Source organism: Paralichthys olivaceus, chromosome 12 (assembly GCF_024713975.1).
Source record: "Paralichthys olivaceus isolate ysfri-2021 chromosome 12, ASM2471397v2, whole genome shotgun sequence".
Classification (NCBI taxonomy): domain Eukaryota; kingdom Metazoa; phylum Chordata; class Actinopteri; order Pleuronectiformes; family Paralichthyidae; genus Paralichthys; species Paralichthys olivaceus.
This window is the reverse complement of record NC_091104.1, coordinates 19,752,036-19,774,357: the sequence shown is the minus strand read 5'-3', so window position 1 is coordinate 19,774,357 and position 22,322 is coordinate 19,752,036. Positions and strand designations below refer to the sequence as shown.

The 22,322-nt window shown below is 40.5% G+C and overlaps 1 protein-coding gene across 1 annotated transcript in view; it reads right to left on the bottom strand.

Annotated features, from left to right (window-relative positions):
* Window positions 1-15,608, bottom strand: part of myt1lb (myelin transcription factor 1-like, b) — a 128,587-nt gene extending 112,979 nt beyond the window's left edge. Inside the window, exons 1-2 of the mRNA XM_069535961.1 lie at window positions 15,476-15,608; window positions 14,519-14,661 (exon numbers count right to left, since the gene is read on the bottom strand). The gene's annotated coding sequence lies outside the window, so the exon portion shown is untranslated. The remainder of the gene's footprint in view (window positions 1-14,518; window positions 14,662-15,475) is intronic.
* Between the last annotated feature and the right edge of the window lie 6,714 nt (window positions 15,609-22,322).

Sequence of the window (22,322 nt, the reverse complement as noted above, 5' to 3'; positions counted from 1 at the left end):
ATCTAAATTGTACAAATTGTTGTTTTCTTTACCTCAGAAAAGGCCCTTTATATTTAAATATTTTATATATACATCAGGAGCGGATCGTCTCTACGGAGGCCGCCATGTTTTTTACATTATTCCGAACTGGACAAACACCTTTTGAGTTTTTATGACAACTGAAGGCTACCACAGGTTCTCTTTCATGTTTGGAAGGAGAGGGTGAGGTGAGGAGTATTCAGCTGCAACATGAAACTTCACCACTAGATGTTACTAAATTTTACACACTGAGCCTTTAAGTGGGCCTCCAAGCAGACTAGCACCTAGTTAGCAAGGCATAGCTGTGCCAAATGTGCAGCCCATATACTGTAAAAAATTAGGATGTAGCCTTGGGGGCTTGGTTCAACAGCACTGAAGTTGGCAGATAAAAGGTTTGTATACAGTGTTTGTGTCCTATGTAAAATGTCAGTGTGTGGAAAAGATGTGAAAATTAGTATGTCAACCTGGATGTTGTGTTTAAGTTGCTGGAGCCATCTAAGGAGGGACTCACATTTGCCAATTATGAACACACACTTGAACCCACGACCAAAGCAAAGATCAGAGAACCTCAGATTATGACACACACAGAGGGAGTGACTTTAATCTCTGCTCAGGAAAAAATAATCCATATTTTCTACATAGAGAATATATGTATTTACTGCATAATCTTTAATAGGTTATTACCATTTACAACTGCAGATTTAGGCTGTCGTAATCCATCCGCCAATTCAGTTTTGCATTCATTGCTTATCCATAGCTGGGTTGCTGTGGCAGCAGGCAAAGCTTGGTAGTCCATGAGTATCTTCCAGCTCTTCTGTATTCCCAAACCAGATATAATAAATATAATCCCTCCAGAGAGCTCTGGGTCAATCCAAGGTCTCCTACCAGGAAACCCTTAAAAGAAAGGTATCCAGGAGATGTCCTACCAGACAGCAGATCCACCTCAGCTGGATTCTTTCAACACAAAGGAACACCACTCCAACGTTTCTCCAAATGTTTAAGCTCCTTATTCTACCATATCCAATTAATCACACCTGAAATTACAGCTAACAACCAATAAGGTTATACCTTAGCTTGAAATATTTAAGAGGCCGACATTGCTAACCTGGGTCTGTCCAACGAAAAAAAAACTCTAACCTCTTGTGCACAATTGACTGGTGTTAGTTTCGTGGGTGTTCATGGGCTGGACAATATCCTAACTGCATCAGACGATATCTGTGATACAATGACTTCCTGGGTGATCGTGATGTTACCAGGCAACCAGCAGAGAAAACCACTAACTAATTGGCAGTTGGCAGAAGCTTTGTATTGAGCGTACAAACATGGGAATGGTTCTGATCTTCTCATCTAACCCTCCGCAGAAAAAAGCAAATGAGTGTGGTTCCAAAAACAAACAAGTCTTTCAACATTAATAACAGCAGCCACGGCTAATTAAGAAGTAAGAATCAACTATTTGATTTAGTAAATTACAAATCAATTTGCTGATTTGAATAATTTTGCTCAGTTCAAAGATTTATATTTACTGATGTAGTTAAATCACTTTCTTCTCAGCGATCACATCTCCGCTCACATTCACTTCAGTTTATATGCAAGGTCACCTGTCTGAACTTTCCTCACAGATTCTGTCTATGAACTGTCGTTAGTTCAACCTGTAACATTTAGCTTAGCACAAAACTAGGCTCACAAGAACTGTTTTTTAACATCTATACCAGCCCTGCAGCCACCTACTGTAAGTTTGTGTAGCTTTTCCTGTCTTTCCATGGAGCTTTATTTAATAAGTGACACACTGTGTGTCATGGCTGAGATGACCTTGGTACTCTTAGTCACCATTGAGGAGATCCATTGTTAAAAGTTACTGGTGCAGTCAGTGACAGTAAAGATGCAATGCAGTCAGTTTGGTTTGAAGATTCATTTGTGAAAAGTTGTTAGTAAATCCACTTTGTTCAGTTGTTACGGAGCCAGCAGCAGAAAGAAAGTGATACTGAAGAAGTTTAAAGGATTTGTCATAACTGTGTCACCCAAAAGCTGGTTAATCTGAAACTTTTTAACTAGTTCCTTACCATGGGTCACTTTGGTTGTTACCCATGAGTGACCTGGTTTGAAGTGGGTGGGGCTCAAGTTAATAAAAGATTGTCATGTTATGGCTGGTCACTCGAAACCATGAAGAATGGGTGAAGGTGCACCATTAATCTGAGTTTGCTAAACTCTGATAGGTGATGTAAGTCTGATCAAAGTTGTTGGGTTGTTTGCCCAAGTTTTCCAGGCCACTGTCAAATTAAATCTGATCATATCACACCCACAGTCTATTTACCTCTTAATTACTAAAACCTGACGTCTTACATAAATGATACAAAAATAAATCAGATTTAAACAGACCTGTAAATGTCACATATATTTAACTTTGCATAGTCTATTCAAAAATCATATTTTCAGAGCTTACAGATACAAATGTTTGATAAGATAGTGATTATTTGCAATGTTGTTTTGATTCTCCTTTACCGAAAAGCTTATGAACATCTCTATTGTTCAGGTGATTGTTATAAGGTGTCACTGCAGTGTTTCTGTTGAATTATGGGATGTTCCACTAAATAAGTGCCACTCCCGATCTCATTAATAAACTACAATGAATGGATATATGGTTTTGGTTCATGGTGAAATATGAATTTTTCCCAACTCTCATTGCGATACTTAATAGCAACACACTCAGGAAAACTGAAAAATCACAGTGATAAGTAAACCACCTCCGCCTGTATCCTTTAAATGTAGATCTGATCCTGGTCATCAACACTCTGGTATTTAAGTGTCGCTCTTAAATCATTACATCCCTGAATGTCCTTGAGTGAGTGGTTAGCTGCCAGAGACTTTGGGGTTTCTCCATTGGCCATTGCTCTTTCAAAATGAATAAAGTCTGTTCTATTATCGGAAACACCTAGCGACAGATCTAGCAATTTTTTTGACAAGCCTTATTCAATGAGTGACAGTGAGGTACATTGTTAGTTTGATACCCTACCCTATGACAGACAAACTGCTTTCACACATGTACTGCAACTACTCTAAACATTACCCAAGGGAGCTGTAAGTGTGAATGTAAATGTCCAAATCCAGTGAACAGACTTTACCTTGTCAGCTCCCAAGTACAAAGTCTGTAGAAAGCTTGTACAGATACAAAGTGTTGACAGTACCAATATGCTAATTGGCATTTTTTGTGGTTCCACAACAATTTTAAACTGCATCCTCAATTTCACACATTGACCACACACGGTCGAGACATATGCTCGGTTTTGACCTCGTCTCGTTAATTGAAAATCATGGTTTGACAGAGGTAGAATGACTCGTAATGGAATTTCTACACCTGCAGTTTACACATTCAATCTAATGTGCTGCTGCTATCATTATGGGCAAAAGTTTTTGTGCCATTAGGCAGCACAAGTCCTCCTTCAAGAATAATAATTGAATCTCTAAAATTCAATGAGACAGTTTGTTGCAGAGAGCACTGCAGCTCCGATTCTTTTTGCACCAGTTTGCTTAATTACAGAGCTGATTTATTTGCTCTATTATTTAATCTCAAGCCCCAGCAACACTGGTCCTGATGAAAACAGTGATTATCGCCCAAGTATCGGCCAGAGTGGAGGAGTGAACTTTCATTCCCTCAGAATTAGGAGAGAGGAATTCTCTGTAAAGGAGCAGGAAGACTGTGACATTTGTAAAAGTGGGATAATGTTTTTATTTCTAAAAATGACCTTGAGGACTTTTCAGCATCATCTTTCTCTTTAATGCTTAGTTTCTCACACACACACACACACACACACACACACACACACACACACACACACACACACACACACACACACACACACACACACACACACACACACACACACACACACACACAGCTTTCTCCTCTCTTCAGCAAACACCTGCTCAAAACAGAAATACCACATTGCTCTACTCCCTGGTCTGCGCCTCGGTTTTCTGCTTTAACAAACACACATCAATGACCTCTTCCCTCCTGCAAGATTGCTCTCAGTAAGGCTTTGGCTAACTTAGCCTAAATAAAAACTCCTAACAATATGAATGATCAATTACGGCTGTGAAAAAAACATTGATACTGACTATTGCAGTACCTTTTACCACAATAGTGTATCGATAGCCCCATCTCTACTGTTTGTTTTAAACATTGTTTAAATGTGAGGATAGCGGTGCAGAGCTGCCTTGAGAGAGCCGATGGTGCCACTGTGGTAAATGTGCGCTAGTGGAAACAGAAAAGAAGTCGCTGTGTTGCAGAACAACAGACGTCTGAGCATAGAGTTCAAAGTTCAAAAGCAACAGTGCTTTGTTACTGACTCAAGATTTGATTAGCACATACAGTGCCAACACCAGCTGTTTTTAGCTTCGGCTGACATCAATGGCAAGGGAAGTGTTCAGTGACAATGTGCAGTGCAAAATATTTCCCAATAAATAAGAATGGAAAGTTATAAATGATGTGATTTTATATTTTTATTTTAGACTACCAAGGTGGTGCACAAATACAGTGTATGGTGACCCATGTGTCATGATACATATTGTATCATGCGGTCCTAGCCAATAAGCATTGTATTATCAATAAAGTAGTCGTTCTGTCTTTACTCTTTTTCTTTTTGTATTGAAGCCTGAACTGTGTCATGAATCAGTAATCAATCAGTCATCAGTAAAAATGAAAAATAAAGAAATAAAAACACACACATATATACAGTATGTATATATATACACGTATAAATACATTATATACACAAATACATACACACAAAATTGTATGTATAGGTGGTACGATTATATGGAATTATCTAACCCTTTTTCTATCTTTGCTTTGCTTGTCATCTCTCTCGCTCTCTCTCTCCTGTAGCTTTATCATGCCCTCTCGCCCCCTCTTCTCCTCTGTGTCTGCCAGCCAGACACTCTGAATATAGCTCTGCTCATAAACACAGAGACAGAGGGAGAGGAAGAGGCAGCAGGAGAGTGAGAGAAAGGCTCCTGTGACAGTAATAAAAATGAGTGAGGGGCAGAGAAGAGATGGAGATTGGGGTGAACGAGTGGGAAGAGAGAAATAGGGGGGAGAGGACACACTCATGTAGAGCAGCCTAAAGTATGTCTATATATGTGTGTGTGTGTGTGTGTGTGTGTGATAGAGAGAGCAAGAAGGAGAGACAGAGGAATCAAGCAAACCAGAGGTATAAGGCAATGAGCAAGACAGTGGGAGAGAGAAAAGAAAGATGAGAGAGGGGGAGAAAATGCAAGAAATGACGCAAGACAGCGGGGGAGAGGAGGCTGGCAAAATGAGAAAGGGCGACAAAAAAAAAGAAGAAGATACTGGTGTGAAGTGGTAAATCAAGGAAGGAGGCGAGGGCTGGGGCGAGACAGGCTGAGAAAGGGTGAGAAAAGGGAGAGCAAGGCACAGGAAGATACCGGCGCTTCTCAGTGAGGTAGCTTTGAAGGCCGGGCTGTCCTACTTTAACCACTCCTGTAAATAATGAATCCTGTGGCTGGAAGGGTCGCACACACACATACACACATGTGCACATACACTCACACACTCATGACTTGTACTCACCTCTCAAAACGTACCTGGTTAGCTTGACAAGCTTTTGCACAGAAATGAATAGAAAATCTATTAATGCCGCAAAATACACACACTCATACAAAAAGGGCAACCAACCAGTGATTGATGTAACATCTGTTCATGTTATCATAGATCTGATCAGTTTTCAATATATTAGCAATGGATCAAATGACAGTGAGTAATGTGGAAGTGGCCGCTCGCAGTAATGAAGGAACAGAGAGTAATCACTCTGCAGCTCTGTTGTACATCATTGTTTTTCAGATGAAAAAATAAAAGCCACTGTGTGCTACCTGTCCAGCATCAGAGAGCAGACATGCTTGAGATTGATAGATCATCATCATGAATGGATCATCATGAGCTGCTTTCAGACATGCAGTGAACATGCATGCATGCTGACATTTTCTCCAGAGGAGGTGCATGTGTGAGTGAGACCTTCCTCAGTTTGTGTGGTCTTTCTCCACCTGGCCTCTCCGTATAAAGTTTGTGCAAAGTCAGGAGAATCAGATGTGGGAACATAACAGGTTTCACTGAGTGGGGGGGTTGATGACGCTTCAAACGCATGTCCGATGCCAGTGTCAATGTGTTGTCAAGTAAATCACTGGATCTCCGCATCAGAGTCGAAACGCCACTTCCTGCCTCTGGCTGCTCCACCTCTCACCTGAATAATGCAAAGGATTTGATGCTGTTGTGAACGCATCTGTACAGAAAACCTCCCGCTGTGTTGTGCATGTCTGAAAGGCAAACTCTGGGTAAACTCCGGACCCAGTTCTCCAGACTTTACCCTCGTGGTTAATCATGTTGGATCAACTTTATAAATAGATTAAGTTAGATTGTGTTCTACATAAAACCTGTCCCCACTCAGCCATGTCAATGAAAGGTATCTGACAACTAGTCCCTGTTTTTTAGGAAAGATGCACAAGCAACAGATACAAGGCATGCTGACATCATTCTACCAATCACAGATGGTGGTGGTAACTCATAGGAAAGACCCTCTCTATGGAGGCCGCCATGTTTTTTACATAAGTCCAGACTGGACAAACTAAACACCTTTTGAGTTTTTATGACAACTGAAGGCTACCACAGTTTCTCTGTCACGTTTGGAAGGAGAGGGTGAGGTGAGGGGTGTTCGGCTGCAACATGTAACTTCAACACTAGATATCACAAAATTCTACACACTGTACCTTCAAGCTGAAGTAATAATGGAGTTATGCATAATAAAGCTTATTTTTTCTAGCCTCCGATTTCGCACACATAAATTAACATTCATCACTTTTAATTTGTGTTGCTGGTAACTGGACAAATTTCGAGTGATAGTTTACCCAATAATGAAAATTCACTCATTCTCTACTCACCACTGTGCCGATGGAGGGGTGGGTAAAGTGTTTGAGTCCACAAAACACTTTTGAAGTTTCAGGTGTAAACAGGGTTGCAGCTAAATCCAATACAATTGAAGTAAATGGTGACCACTTCTTCGAAACAGTGTCATTTACAACATGTTTTTAGCCTAACTGTCTGCTGTTATCCTCCTACGGAACCTCGTTTGCATGTGAATTTTCATTTTTGGGTGAACTATCCCTATAATTCTAATAATCTGCTTTTAGGTCTGTTTTGGTTTCCAACTCATGAGGGAAATATCTGGTTTTATTGTTACTAACTGCTCTGTGCTGCTTACTGTCTCCAGCTTTATAGTAAAAACAGCTGCCCACTGTGGCATCTAACAGAGTTAATAACAGCATAGACCTGATCAAAACAACTCATTTGTTAGGCCATAAAACAATGGGCTCTCTCTAGTATCAGGGTGAGTTGCTTCTCTAAATGGAGCGGTGTAAGTATTTTGGGGTTTAGTTCATGAGTGAGGGGAAGATGGAGCTTGAGATGGACAGGTGGGTCGGTGCAGCTAGTACCAGACCGTTGATGAAGGAAGTGAGGAGCAGGGCAAAGCCTTGACTTAGCAGTCGATCTATGTTTCAACCTACAGCAATGGTCACAACCTCTGGTTGAGAGTGAGAATGAGATCCCGAACACAATCGGCCAAACAAGGTTTCTACACCTTAGAGATAGAATGATGAGTTTGGACATCTAGGGGGAGCTCGCAGTAGAACTGCTGATCCTCCACATTGAGGCGGTTGGGGCATCTTATCACAGTGGCTTATGGGCATCTTCCGTTCAAGGTTTATAGGTGTGCTCAACTGCAAGGAGACCCGGGGGGTAGATCCACACTTGTTTGGGGGACTACATATCTCAACTAGCGTGGGAATGCCTCAGGATCCCCCAGGAGGAGTGGAAAGTGTGGCCGTGGAGAGGGATAACTGGAACATTCTTAGCCAGTTACCTTCGTGAGCAGATCTTGGATGCTGAAGACAATGGATGGATGGATGACAACAAGCTGAAATTTGCATTTGTATTTATCATTTGTCTATGGCATCAATAGTAATTTGATTTATTGTAAATTTAAAATATTAAGTGGTAGAGCTTTAAACTGCCAACTGTTTGGTGTTTAGTAGGTGGACATACTTTAGGCATATAAACTTTCAACTGTTATTTTCATTTACTCATCTATTCAAAAACATATTTCATAATTTTTTTAAGAAACTGTCTTTGACTATGACCAACACAGTTGTTCTGTCTCACTACTTTTGTAGCACACAGAAGAGTCTGGTCTCTGGATGTGTCATGTGTATGTGTGTCTTAATTTAGCCAATCGCCCCCAACTTCCCGTTAACCTTGAGCACACAGGCATGTAAGACAGGAAGGTGTGAATGGCTGGAAGAGTGAGACAGGAGACAACATTGTAATTACTGACTGCATGCTGGCTGGCAATCATAGCCTCTCTCCTCACTTGTGTTTCCTCTCATGCTCCACCCCCCATCCTCATCTCCTGCAGACCTCCGACATCGCGTCACCTCATCTGTTCCCCTCTCTGCTGCTCTCACAGGGGGGTCTGAACAGGCCTGCGCAAGTGGGGTGCAGCTTTTGGCATAAGTGGCCTGCTGGGCAGCTATTGAGGGAATGTAGATATACACTGTAGCTATCAGACATCTACTTACTCTTTTACACAGAAAACAGAGGAGAGTGAGGGCAGCTGAGGGAGCTGGGGATAATTAAAACCATCATTGTCCTGTCCTGTCATCCATAGCAACCTGCAGGTATTGTTTCCTCAACAAATGTAAAAAGGGCCTATACCAAGCTATATTTTTACTTTAACTCCTGTATTTGTACATGTGCTTTCTATGATGTAAAGTAGTTTTTTGCTATATTATAATAGCATATATTTACAGATTAAGTATTTTAAATATCCTTGGGTCTCGTCATTTTTATTCTTGTAATATTATCTTAATGAATAATTATGGCTTCCATAATTTACATTATTTAAAAACTGTTTTTATATACGTCAAGAATACTGTATATATACAGAGTATACTGACATGTAGGCAGTAGAAAGTTGGTTTAAGCAGTTTTGTTTTAATCAGCCTCTGCAGAAAACACAAAGCTCTGGGGAGAATGGAATCATGTTTGTTTCTTAACAGGAGGAATATTCGGCATAATTATAATACTGTGTGGTCCAATACAATAAGGAAGTAAATGTACCCCAGACTATCATAACCTGATGGATCTGAGATAAACGTTGAAACAAAAGCAATGCATTTTCACAGTGCTACATATAATTTAAGATCTCTGACAAATCATTTCTACTTAGCTGCTCTGATGATCCTGGAGATATAATTCTCAGTATAAAGCCATGGTGTCTGCTCTGGTCTACATGCATCGAAGGTAAGGAACCAGAGATGTGAGCAGCGTACCTATTCCAACATAATCCATCACCTCACACCCTAAAGCGTCACATCATTATAAACACAAAACCACAAGAGGTATGCAGGGGTAGGCAGGATCCACTGTCTGGCCTTATACTGGAGGTATTCAACTATTCATGAGCGGTGGAGCCTCCTCTTCCCCTCTTACTGGGAGTGTGAGCTGAGACAGAAGGCTGTGAGGAGGGGGAGGAGGGTGGGACGCTGCTGTGTTTTCTACCGCAGAGTTTGGTAAAAGTGAAGGGCAAGTTTTCTTCTCTGCAGCGGCAGCGGAGGATCGAAACATCAGGGCGCTGTATGGTGTCTGCCACTATCAGCGGCAGGGATTTCTTTTAGAGGACAGATCAGGGGGATTTACGGTGCAGCATGCTGCACATGGCCCTCACCGCAAACTGTGATTCACCTGAGATGGTTAATCAGTTTATTGAACAAAACCATGTGTGTCAGCTTGTGCTGGTCGGTGTTCTGAGTTGAGAAAAAAAAATCACTGGGGTCGGTGGAAGCTAAACAATGGGCCGAGGCAAAATGTGTTTGGCAAAGACAGATAAGCCCATTATTTTGATAATTCACATAAAACATTTGAAATGTACATTGCTTCTGGCATTTCTTCCCCTTAAAATAATGTATTGATGGAGGTGCTGAAAGTTATCTTCAGCATATAATTTATTTAGTACTGTATAATTTATTTATAATTTAATTTTCAATTAAATCTTTATTTCTGTGAGTAGGTGATGATTAAATGTTTCCGCTGTATAAACTGAAAACATCTTTTCTCAGAACGTGTCATTTTGTTTTGGACAGGAAATTTTACTACAGCTGTCAGTGCACAGCCTACAGCACGGAGAATACCTTACAGTCTGCGTGTATATTCTGTTATCAATAAAGTGTTCGTTTTTTTTGGTTTTTTAATGCGGAGTCGAATTTTCTCCACACTGTGGTTCTTACTCCTTACAGCTTCACCTCGTGGCATATTCCATCGGGGTCAATATGGTTAGGGGGTGAGATTATTTGGACTTTCCGAACGCACCCATACTGATTGGAGTTATTAATAGACTTTAAACCATAGGTGTGAGTGTGAATGGTTGTTTGTCTGAATGTTGGGGACCTTTTGTCTGATATCAGAGGATAAGTGGTATTGCTAATAGATAGATGGATGGATAAATGTCTTAGTGCAAAGCAAACCTAGTTTTTCTTGTTCATTTTCATTTTCATCCCAAGGCAGAAAAACGAGTGCCGCAGTATTCCCTCTGCTAAGATATTACTGAGCAAATGCAGATATGTGATATACGATCGTGTGGCTGTTGCTGTACAAATAAATTAAATAAAATAAACAATAATTCAATAAGAGGTACATCCACATGGTATTTGTAACTGGATCAAATTGGATGTAGACATGTGCAGTAAAATTAGACTCAGCCTCATGAATGAATAAATAAATAAATGGCAGAAGAACTATCAATATTCTTGGAAATGTGGCTCTAGAGTCTAGACAAATATACTGCTGAGAAATTCTCCACTTTGGAAATAATTCCAGTTTACATTCGCTGACAAAGTCACATGACCTTCGGAAAAATATGTATCCTAAGTATCTTCCTCAGCTAACTGGCCTGAGATGAGCCTCCATGCTGGATGCACCTAGGCTTGTTGAAACTTGTAGGGTGGTTTACAATAAAGACATGATTTCTGAAATGCAATCTAAAGCTAAACTAAAGTAGCTGTTGAAGGTATACACCTACAATCTGTGGGCTGGCTGCTTGTTAAGATCCTACGTCTCTCTTTCCTCTTTCCTTCCTGTCCTCATGTCTTACGTAAGAGGATGTGACATGTGGGTGCAGCAGCTTTTAAGTTGACTCCCACAGAGCACCTATATTGGCTTGATTTCAGTGTAGCTGCAGAAGGTACACGCGTGCGCGCACACAGACACACACACAAGAACAGTTAATGACTACAGCACAGCCATCCGTCCCTGTCAGTGGAAGCCATATGATGTTCACACAGAGAGAGAGAAAGATAGAGCGTGGGTTTCTGTCAGGGAAGAGTGTCTGAGTCACTGCTCTGTGCGTGTGTATGTTTGTGTGTGTGTGTGTTGCATATTAATTAGTGTGTGTTTCATGTTGCATGTGCCCAAAGCTCTGATGTGTGTGTCCTTCCTTGTGCGTTATGCTTCATCTCTATGTGTGTGTGTTCACGTGCGTGTTGCATCCTTCATGTGTGTGACCAGGACATAAGCAGTGCTAGCAGACAGACATGAGAGCTGATTGGCTGACGCTCCTCAGACATCTGACGAGGCATTCTGTCAGAGTGCGTTCAAACGCAGCGGGTCACCTCATTTCCTCCAACACACACACGCACACAAGCACAGACATTACCTTTATTATTGATTTCCAGAAAGACTCAGCAGCAAAGAGCTAACCTACCAGATTTTTCAGTTTTTACGTTGGTTTTTCCAGTTTGAAAGTGCGAAAACTATTATTTCCCTCAGATCAGTCCAACAAGCACCAGTGGAACAACATGACTACATCTATCCTTTTCCAAAGCATAGAAAAGCAACATACGTTTTGGAAACAAAGGAGGAGACAGCTGTTAGTTATACAACAAGTATGCCCCCTCTGTAAAACTCTCCACATCCACACACAGTTGATTTCATGCACCAAAACACCACACGTCTCCAAAGCAAGTCACTCTGCAGCAAAGTAAAACAGCACAACTTCACTCCCAGCCTGCTCCTGTTTAAGCTGTGTGACAAATAACTCATAAATCCTCCTTATGCACACAATGTTCATACCTAAAATTTAATTTTATAACAATTTGGGTCCTACTTTTGTACTTTCTGCACCAACATTTAATTGGTTCTTGGCCCACATCCCATCCGTCCACCATGTTTTGTGGAAATCGTTTTACAGTTTTTGCGTAATCCTACCGAAAAACCAACCATTAAAAACGGACGTGTGTGTGTGCGTGTGTGTGTGTGTGTGTGTGTGTGTGTGTGTGTGTGTGTGTGACAGAACTGGGGGGGGGGTGCGTGGACTAGGCATGGCTGGCTGATCACACTGCACCTGGGCCTCACAGACAAACTGTCATCACCAATTAGCACAAGTACTAATGAGTGACATCCCATAATGTAGATGCAGTTTCATAGCAGAGCAGACTAAATCATGTAAGAACCATTTTGTAAAAAATATATAAAATACCAACAGACGCTGGTGAAAAAACAGGTACATTTAGTACTGTATTTACATACAGCACTAACTTGCATCTTTACAATATTCTATTACTTAGTTTTCATATTTTACTTCACTATATTTTGTGGCAGCTACATCACCATTATTAATAAAATAAACTACCCCATAGTACAAAGATTTTTACTGAGTATTTTTCAATTGTTGTACTGACATTTTTAATTAAGCGTCATCCATCACTAATTGAAGTCTGCAACTATCTACATTTCTGTATTTCTGCGGATTAAATAATACAGCAACAATTAATAGAAACAGAATCAAACAATAAAAATACTACTTAAAGGAAAGACCTGAATAATGTTTAAAGAAGCTTCACTGAATGGTTTGACAAGGATTATTAAGCCAAACTGACATGAGTATGGACATGTTACAGGGCGTTCAAATTCAGAGGCAGCAGCAGTGGGTGAGGCTGCGTTGTCGGGGGCACGTCGCTGAGACACTGAAAATAGGATGAGTTAAAGATCACAGACATAGTATGAAACACAGTTGGCCAAAAAATTTAAAACAATGGTGTCATGGTAATCTTTTTCTCATCCGTTGTGTATTTACTTTTAGAAATGTTTCTGTAAAAGTTGATCCAGACTCATGTTTTTTGTCCAATGACCACATCTTATATTGTTCTGTTACTGTTGCTGCGTCGACATAATGCCATTATTGAAATGAATGAGGAGGGTGTGTCGCATGCATCGCTAATGTCTAGCTTAATAATGCCTTTGAGAACTAATATATGTACATGCAATTAACCATGTGTTTGTGAGTGCATGGCTACCACATCCTGTTTTCCTGTTGGTTGTGCGCATGTTTTGAAGTTGAGCAATATTCATCTGCAAGTGTCAATGAAGGCCTTGAATGGTGGAGGCAGAACAAAAAAAACTAAGGAAACCACAACACAAATTTAAACATAAGTACGTTAAGCTTCTCGACGCTACTTTTTCTGCCCTGATCTAATTTCCGTAATACTGTAATTCCAAAACTAAATAGTATGCAAGCAATGAGGATTTAGTCTCATTGCCATAGCTGCTATATAACCACCTGCCCCATTCAAACAACAGAAGTGAGGCTACTCTAGCTTTAGGAAGAATGGTGCTCATCAACCTTGGATACTTCAGACTTGGATGGTCAGTGCCAAGATACCCTCATGCATTGACAACAAAGGTAGGCCTTAGAAATTAATCATGAGTGTGACACATGCAATAAACCAATCTGTGTGCCATCTCACATTCCCTTTAAGGGACAGGGGCACATGCAGTCTCAGTTTTGCTATAGTTTCCTGGTTCAACTCTATGCTTTCTCAGTGTGCAACGAGCTTCAAGGTACAATATCTATCATTTATTGGACGTGTTAGAGGTTTTGCCCAATCAGCAGCAACAAGTGTACAAACCCTTAGTATTTTATAATGAATGTATTTATTACAATAAGCAATAATAGCTTTGGTCATTAGATGTTAAGATTTAACGGTAACCTATTTTACAGGCTTTCATGCTGATTTCCACAAATAGGTCTAGTTGTTAAATTGATAAGCATATATTTTAATATTAAACACGCATTTAAACCCGAGTCATCTACCGCTGAAATTTCTTGCCAAGAAATGCCAAGAATGGCCTCCTTAGGGAACAGTTGCAAAGCTTGCATATCACAAAAGGGTGTCCAACGCACCACATTTATGTTTAAATAGACCTTTTGCTATGATTTGTCTGGGCTAAATGCAGCCCAGGTGCTTTAAGTGGTACGAGAGTGCTTCTCTGTAGAGAAAAAGTGTAAACACATCGTGCACCCAGCTATGTAGCTTAAGTAAATATATTTGAGTGCCCTCAAAATAACAGTGACACCAACAATCATGCAATCGCTATATTTACCTCTTGAATAGTTTCCTTCCAACCTGCAGTCCGTCCTCATTTTTGAGACCCCTTCCTCATGCGTCCATTGGTCGTCTCACTTGAACTGTTTGCTGCAATGTCCGTCCAAGTTTTTTTTGATGGTACTGCTCCATTTCTGTAAGCTTTCAGAAAACATGCACACAGACGGAGGAAATGAACGCAGAGTAGGGACAGAAGGTTGTGTCTGTATACATATCTAATGTTGAGCATAAATGAGCAGTAAGATTGGACCGTTTGTTACTTTGCCCTCTTGTTTGTCAGCCATCTGCATCTTATTTTAATTCACCTGCCTAGAAATAGACCTTTACCATCACCAGGGTTGCTCTGACTGTGTTGCTGACATTCCGAGGTGATGCAGAACAAGGTGAAAGAGAAGCAAATAAGCACGAGGAATAATCAGAGCAACACAACACCTTCAGCTGCCATCCGCCGCAGCACTCTCTGCAGCAGAGCTATCAAACTGTGCAGCTTGCTTAATTAGCAAACAGTTAAGTGTTACAATCCGCTTTGAGTGTCCCTCGCCAGAAGCTCACATCTTTCCCATTCTCACATTTGGACGTGGCCCAAACCCGCTGATGTGGAAAATAATAACAATACTGGGCTCTGGACTCGGATGCGAAAGCGTCACCATCAACTCACTGTGTGTGTTAACAGGGGCAAACTTGTGCTGTTATAGTGAGTCAGTGGTGCAGTGTGTGTGTGCGTGTGTGTGGGGTACGTACAGCAGCACTGTGTGTGGGGTAATGGGGTGTGTGTGAGGGGGCTTGAGGCCATTGGTGCTAGATAAGACTCCATCAGCATCAGTGATGTATAAATAGCTTTGCCCTGGTTTTGTTGCTGGCACCCTCTTAAACCTATACACACACACACACACACACACACACACACACACACACACACACACACACACACACACACACACACACACAGACTCACACAGTGTAACCCTGATCCAGCTGCCACTGCACAGCCTTTCCGTGTGGTTTGGCTGCCCTTCAGAAGTGCATATGTGTGTATTTGGGAAGGGGTGTTTGTCGGGCTGCCTCAACCTGACCCTCTGCGTGTCTGTCCGCGTGGGCCCGTGTGTACACTTTAATACCCTGTTTGGCGCCCTCTGCAAACAGATGGAAAGAAAAAAAATTGGTTAACTGCTGTAAATTACTAGAATTTGCATGTTTACACCTGTATTTCTGCAGCAACGGGCTCGTAAACACAAGCAAATGACACTCAGATGCGGGTAACTCTTTGCAAAACATAAACTCATAAATTTCAATAATGTACTATTTCATACTTTTAATTTTTTGTCCTTCCTCATCCAAACGTTTCTATCGCCCTTGCACAGAGGACATGAAACTCTCCAAAATCTCCTCTAATCCCTGACAGATTTTTTCTGTTTCCTCCTGCATCACAGCCATGCTGTCCTAATCTTAACACTGGACTACTGGAGTCTCACTCACATATACTGTTAAGACAAGAAAACCAGAAAGTGCTTGATAAGATGCGGTCGGAGAGAGTAGGAGAGGGAATAAAATGTTATGAGATGTCACTTCAGAGGGTTTCGGAGACAGTGAGAGAAACAGTGCAGTGTGTCAGGGCCCCGCAACAGATCAAGACATAATCCTGACCTCACAGAAAGAGTTGGACTGTAGCTCAACGTGAGAAAGAGACGACAGGGGATTGTGTGACTGGGGAGATTTAGGACTGGTTTCCTCGCAAACCCAGAAATAAAGTAAAATAATAAATAAAAGTTGATCTGAATTTAGTGTTTCATTCTATTTGTATTCATTTTCCCTTTTTTGTTACCTATTCAATGTCAAGTAATGAATAATAAATTATCATCATTTGCACGCAAGATCCAAAAGGATGTATCCAAAATCACTTTATATATATATATATATATATATATATACACATATATGACCAAGGGTCTTATTGTGTCACATTTGTTAACCATCTCGTACATTCACAAATTCCCACAACAAAAATCTGCCCATATCAACAATTCAGGTTTTACTCATGATGAATTGTAATAACTTTGGGGATACACTAAGAACATTGGAGAGTATATCAAGATGGCCGTTGCAGCTCCCCAAAAGTAGAGCCAAAGCATCTCAATTGCCAGCTGGTGGTTGGCTGCAGTAGAGTCACAAATCCCTCCTCCATGTTAGTGGATGGGTCATGGGCCAAACTAAAAAAAAGACTACTGTTCGTGTCAAGTTTCAACTGACAATTAATTTTGTCATTTTTTTTAACCCTAACTAAATACTTATTCTGACCCGAACACAACCAAACCTATCTAAGAGGTTTCTGTGATGAAACCTATCCCAGCTTGTACTGATGTGGTCACATCAATCTGTCCTTCAGTTCAGAAAACAACTGTGTCGACGTGAGAAAAGAGCATCAGCTGATATTACAAACATTTTCCATTGCCTTTCTGTTTTAAGTTACTCCAACTTTGTTCAAGAAACAGATATCTATTGTAAATACAATATACTTTTTTATGCTTTAAGAGAATGCTAAATTTATCTGACCATCACGTAATGTAATAGTTTGCCGGAAAAAAGGGCACTGGATGAAGTAAGTGCGACACACAGACAGGAAAAAGGACAGCAGGCTTCAGATAAGGGCAAATGTTTTCCATTTTAAATGCAGCCCAACATGAACAGGCCACTCATGGTGTATGATGCTACAGAATATGAAATGCTGGGGTGAAACAAGTGAAAGGCCAGTGATGATTAATATGAAGTGATGTATGCACCAGTAGGTCACCAGGACAACCATCACACAGTACCACACTGTATAGGTTTTAATAGTGGGACTTACTGGGTCCTTTATAATAATTAAGTTTGTTTTTTGTTCAGCAGAGATTATAATCGCTTGCTGGTTTCTGTCCCTCATTTTTTTGAACGGATGAAGCTGCATATTTATTAACGGCAGCAGAGTCACTCAGAGATAGATGATGAGCATATAAAGCACACGCCTGCCACACCAGAGACTGGGGTAACCACAGTCCTGTCTGTGGTTAGGTAAAAACAACAAAATCCATTTAGTTAACTTCAGGAAACGATCGTGGTTTTGGTCAAATATGAATAAATACATTTGTGACTATAGAAAAGCCATTAAATAGTTAAATCATCTTGTAGTAAACTATATGTGGATGTTGTATTTGGTCGTGTATTCTGGTGTATTTGTTGCACCATCAGTTCTGAGAATAAATAAACAAGAATAAATCAATTGAGATTAATCTTATATTACGAAAAGTTGTAATTATACAAGAATAAAGAAAACAAATCTGTTAATAATTTCCTAAAATATATCTTTTGTCTTTACTCTGCTAAAATTATGATTGTTTCTGTTCTACCTTGACTTCATCCTCGAAATCTCAGAAATCTTTTTCTTAAACATAGTTCAACTTGATCCTGTAATAAAAATATATTTGTTGCAGTTTAATAAGGGTATAATTTCAAGGATATTGGGTTGTACACACACACAAAAGTGCCAAGTGTGTATTTGTCTGTGTTCACATGCATGTGTGTGTGACTCGTCTGTCGCTGCAGTCTGGCACCCCTGCCAATGACCTGACCACTGCTGTTGCCAAGATACTGTGTGTGTGTGTGTGTGTGTGTGTGTGTGTGTGTGTGTGTGTGTGTGTGTGTGTGTGTGTGTGTGAGAAATACAATCTATTTCAGTTACATATGGTTGAACAATGAACTTGCTGTCAATCAAGAACACACACCTACACAATCAAATACAGTAGTTGAGCGTTGCTGATGATGTATCATGGGCAGGATAGTGAGTCATGGTTTGTGTGGGTGAACCATTTACGTACATAAGGAGGTCCAACAGTCCACCAGAAAATATCACATTCCCTGCTGTTGTACACTCAGTGCAGAAAACAATCTTTTGTTTGGACTGCTCAACTGGAAAATAAATAATTCACTTGAGTCAAAAATGCAAAAAGCCACCTGACCTGTGGGGGAGCAGTTCACCGTTCCTACAGTTCACACAGAGACAATGATCTAAAGCTCACTGCATGCATAATATCACAGGATTAGAGTGCAAACACTCAGAGTTTCTCACTTTCTGTCATTTTATAATGGGAATTTAACTCAAACTTTTAACTGAGACTCCTTAATGTTAATGTTAATAATGTTGATCATCCAACACTACATAGTCTGTAGAGTTTTACATTGACCCATTGACACACACATTCATACAGTGCATCTATGTGCTGTGCTTTTCTCTATGAGAAGGGGCAATTTGGGTTCAGTATCTTGCCCAAGGACACTTTTGCATTCAGAATGGGGTGAGACTGGGATTGAACCACCAACCCTCTGGTTAGTGGACCACCACTCTAACCCCTTAGCCCTATCAGTTATGAATTTTCAAAAATCTTAACTAAATTAATTATAAACCTTTGAATCATCTTTTCAGATCTTTCTTTCAGTTCCATAGCATAGTACTGTGACTGTATACAATCCTCTTTTTGATTCCATATTCAATATATATTTAAACATTAAAGTAGAGAGGTCAGAATAAACATCAAATCATTTTTCAGATGGTTTCTGTCATTTTCCTGTGTTCTTATCACACTGATGTTTGTTCAAGTTTGGTTTTAATTGATCATTTGATGCTATAAACCGAGTGAAAGGTTATGATTGACAGCTGATGTATCAGGACCCCGCTGCCCTGGCTCCTTCCCCCCATCGCTTCTGTGCCAACTTCAAATGGCAAAGATGGCAGTGTTCGTATCCAGCATAGTTTGAATTCATTTCTGGATAGTGGGAGGAAGTGGAGAGGCGTCGTCTGTCTTTTCATACAGTTTATGTTTTGTACAATCAAATTAGAGCAACTCTTTCTCATCCAAATAGACCATCTTGACTCTGTACTTCTTGTTCAAACTTTCAGCTGATAAGATGTCTCGTCAGTACTGTGCGGCTCAAAAGGCTTCACAATACACCACACTTTCTTTTTTACTTCAGTAGCCATTCAATGTGTTTAAATTCAGCGATTACCTACTTTTTTTGTTTTTGCATTGGAAGCAGAAGAGTATCAGAAGAAGATTCAGATTTCCAAGAGACAATTCAGTGCAATTTCATATATTTGATATGAAACATGGTTTACTCTCTTTGCATCGAATCACAGCTGCATTACTGCAAAAGCAATCAGAATATCCTGCTGCACCTGCTTCACATTAAGAAGCATTTAACTAGAGAAACATGGAATGGCTTTTATCATGAAGCAGCCACAGGAAACAAATTCGTCAAACAGCAATGAGTGTGATTTATTATCAAAATGTGTCTACGTAGCAAGATGACCGACATTTTTGGTTTGGATTGGGAGCAGTCAGGAGCAGCCACAGTGAGCTGTCAGGTGAAAAGGCAACTGGCAGATTGTTTGATTGGCTAAACTGAAAACAGATACACAAGCTGTTGTTCTGTTGTATGTTTGACCAAGTACATTTTCAGTTATATCAAACTGTGCTTGTTCTCACCACAGTAGCCATGAGGGTCCCAAAAAAATCAACCAGGACTGAAATCTCCCGTGTTACTTCACTTGCAGCTGTCAGGTCCAAAAAAATCATACAACTCTGATTTTGGTGTGTAATTCTCAGCATAGCACTGTCGAGTTCAACTTGAGAAGAAGTCTGATTGTGAAACTGTTGCAGAAAAACATTTAGGAGACCAGCTGTAAATCAATGTTCTTAAAAGAGGACATACCTTTAAGTGTGTTCCAAAAGCTCATACAAAAGAGATAGAAAAGGCCATACTTGAGAGTGGAACATATGGGACAGTGTGAGAGGCATGGACACAGTTGAAGTGAGGAGACTTGATGAGGGGTTTACTGGCAGCATTGAACAGGGGCAGGAAGTGGGCGGAACCAGGTACAGGTAGAGAGGGTAAAGCCACAGCATGAACTGAAATGACAGGAAATGTTAGTACTCTACAAAATAAAACAGGAAACACAGAATGAGTGACGTGATGCAATGCACTAATCACACCTATAATCCAAATTTAGTCAACATACAAAGAGACTGGCGATTTGCTAAATGCTAAATGTGTTACACTTCATTTGTTTTACTCTAAATGGGACCATAATGTACGAATTCATGCTGTATTAAAGAAGACTTGAAGCTAGCACTTGAGACCATAAATTCTTAATTATTTTAATTTGACACCAGTAGAGTTGTCCTCTGCTGGTTATTTGAGAGAATACAGGTAGTCAACTTTATTTTTTACATCCAGTCTTTAGTGTTGACATGGGCCGAAGAGTATTATTCTAACATACATGGTCAAAGATGATTTCTACATGGAGTGATTCAATTTTTCCTTTTCTCTGTAACATCAGCTCATGGAATATAATTGTACAGATACATCACTGTCGTTATACTGTAGATGTCAACACATACTCCAGATATTCTACATCCTATAGGGGAGCCATAAATACATTGTGTTACAAAAAATATGATGTTACTGTACAGTGATTGCAGCAGAAAAGACCTTCTCATTGCATTTAATTATTGATTGTCTGGTATCAGTGAACACTATAATGTGAATATGGGCAAATTACAGTAGCTTATTGTGAGCTGACCCTACCAGTCACCCCCTGGAAGTCACTGTTACATATTTCATAGTTAACTCGTGCGTAAGCAGATCCATCTCCACAGTGCTGGAGAAAGGTCAAACTGCACCCACTATCCTCTGGCTTGTTTGTATTTCTTTAAATCAATCACAGCCCTTTGTGGTTTGATTGGTTAAGAGTAAAAAAGTGGATCGATCACATGTGGCCAGCGTAAAAATAGCTTCACTTCATAGTGAAACTGTGGCGTGTCAGAGGACGTTTGCTGAGTGGGAGGTCCATCATTTGGGCCCAGAACACATTCCTGTTCACACTGCTCAATGTGGTCTGGCGTGATCGGATCGCTGCTCGATCTGAGTACGTTCACATCTGAACTGTATTGTGGAGCTGTCCACTCACAAAAACCTCATATTAACCAGCTGTGTATGGGGCTAGAGAGAGATTCGGCTGTATGCAGGAGGATCAGCAATACCCAAGGTGGCTGTGATGAATGGGAAATATTTATGCTGCATGTGCGTGTGTGCTGTGTTGTTGCGTGCTGAGTGTACATTCAGGTGTACAAGTGTTGCAGAATGACAGCGCTGAGAGGTGATATAGGTTTGATTCTGTCTCTGACGTCCACAGGCGGCAGGGTTGAGCCACTCTCACCTTCTGCTTCACTGGCTGTTGGTGCTGGGCTGGAAGGGGGATGACCTCTTCCTCGCTCCAGTCCTCCCTCTGCTTGCTCTCCCCCACTCTACCCACTTTGAGAAGGTCATAGAGTCAATGAGAGGGAGCTCTCCTCCTCCTCCTCTCTCATTTTGTCCTGAATTGGGTGTCCTGTTTAATGCACTACAGCGGAGCCTTGAACGCAACCTTTCCCAACAGCGCACCACTCAACTACTGAGTGTGCTTTAAGGATGATTACAGTTATTTGCAGCCCGGCCTTTATTTTCCTAGTTGTTGCTGACATGACAATCAATGATGTTTTCCAATTTTCATCATCTACTTCAATGAAGAGCTTTTCATAACTTCAGATCACCAGCAGGGTTTTTCCTGAATGCACACCCAGAGAGATCAGTCCGAGCTTTCACGTCAGCAACAGAATTCCATTGAGCAATATTACAGGTTTTATGTTTTTGGACCAAAAAACTCTAAATTCTTATAAAGTATTAAAACCAAGTGGTGCTTAAAACCACAAAAATCTAAATACCAAGACACTAAA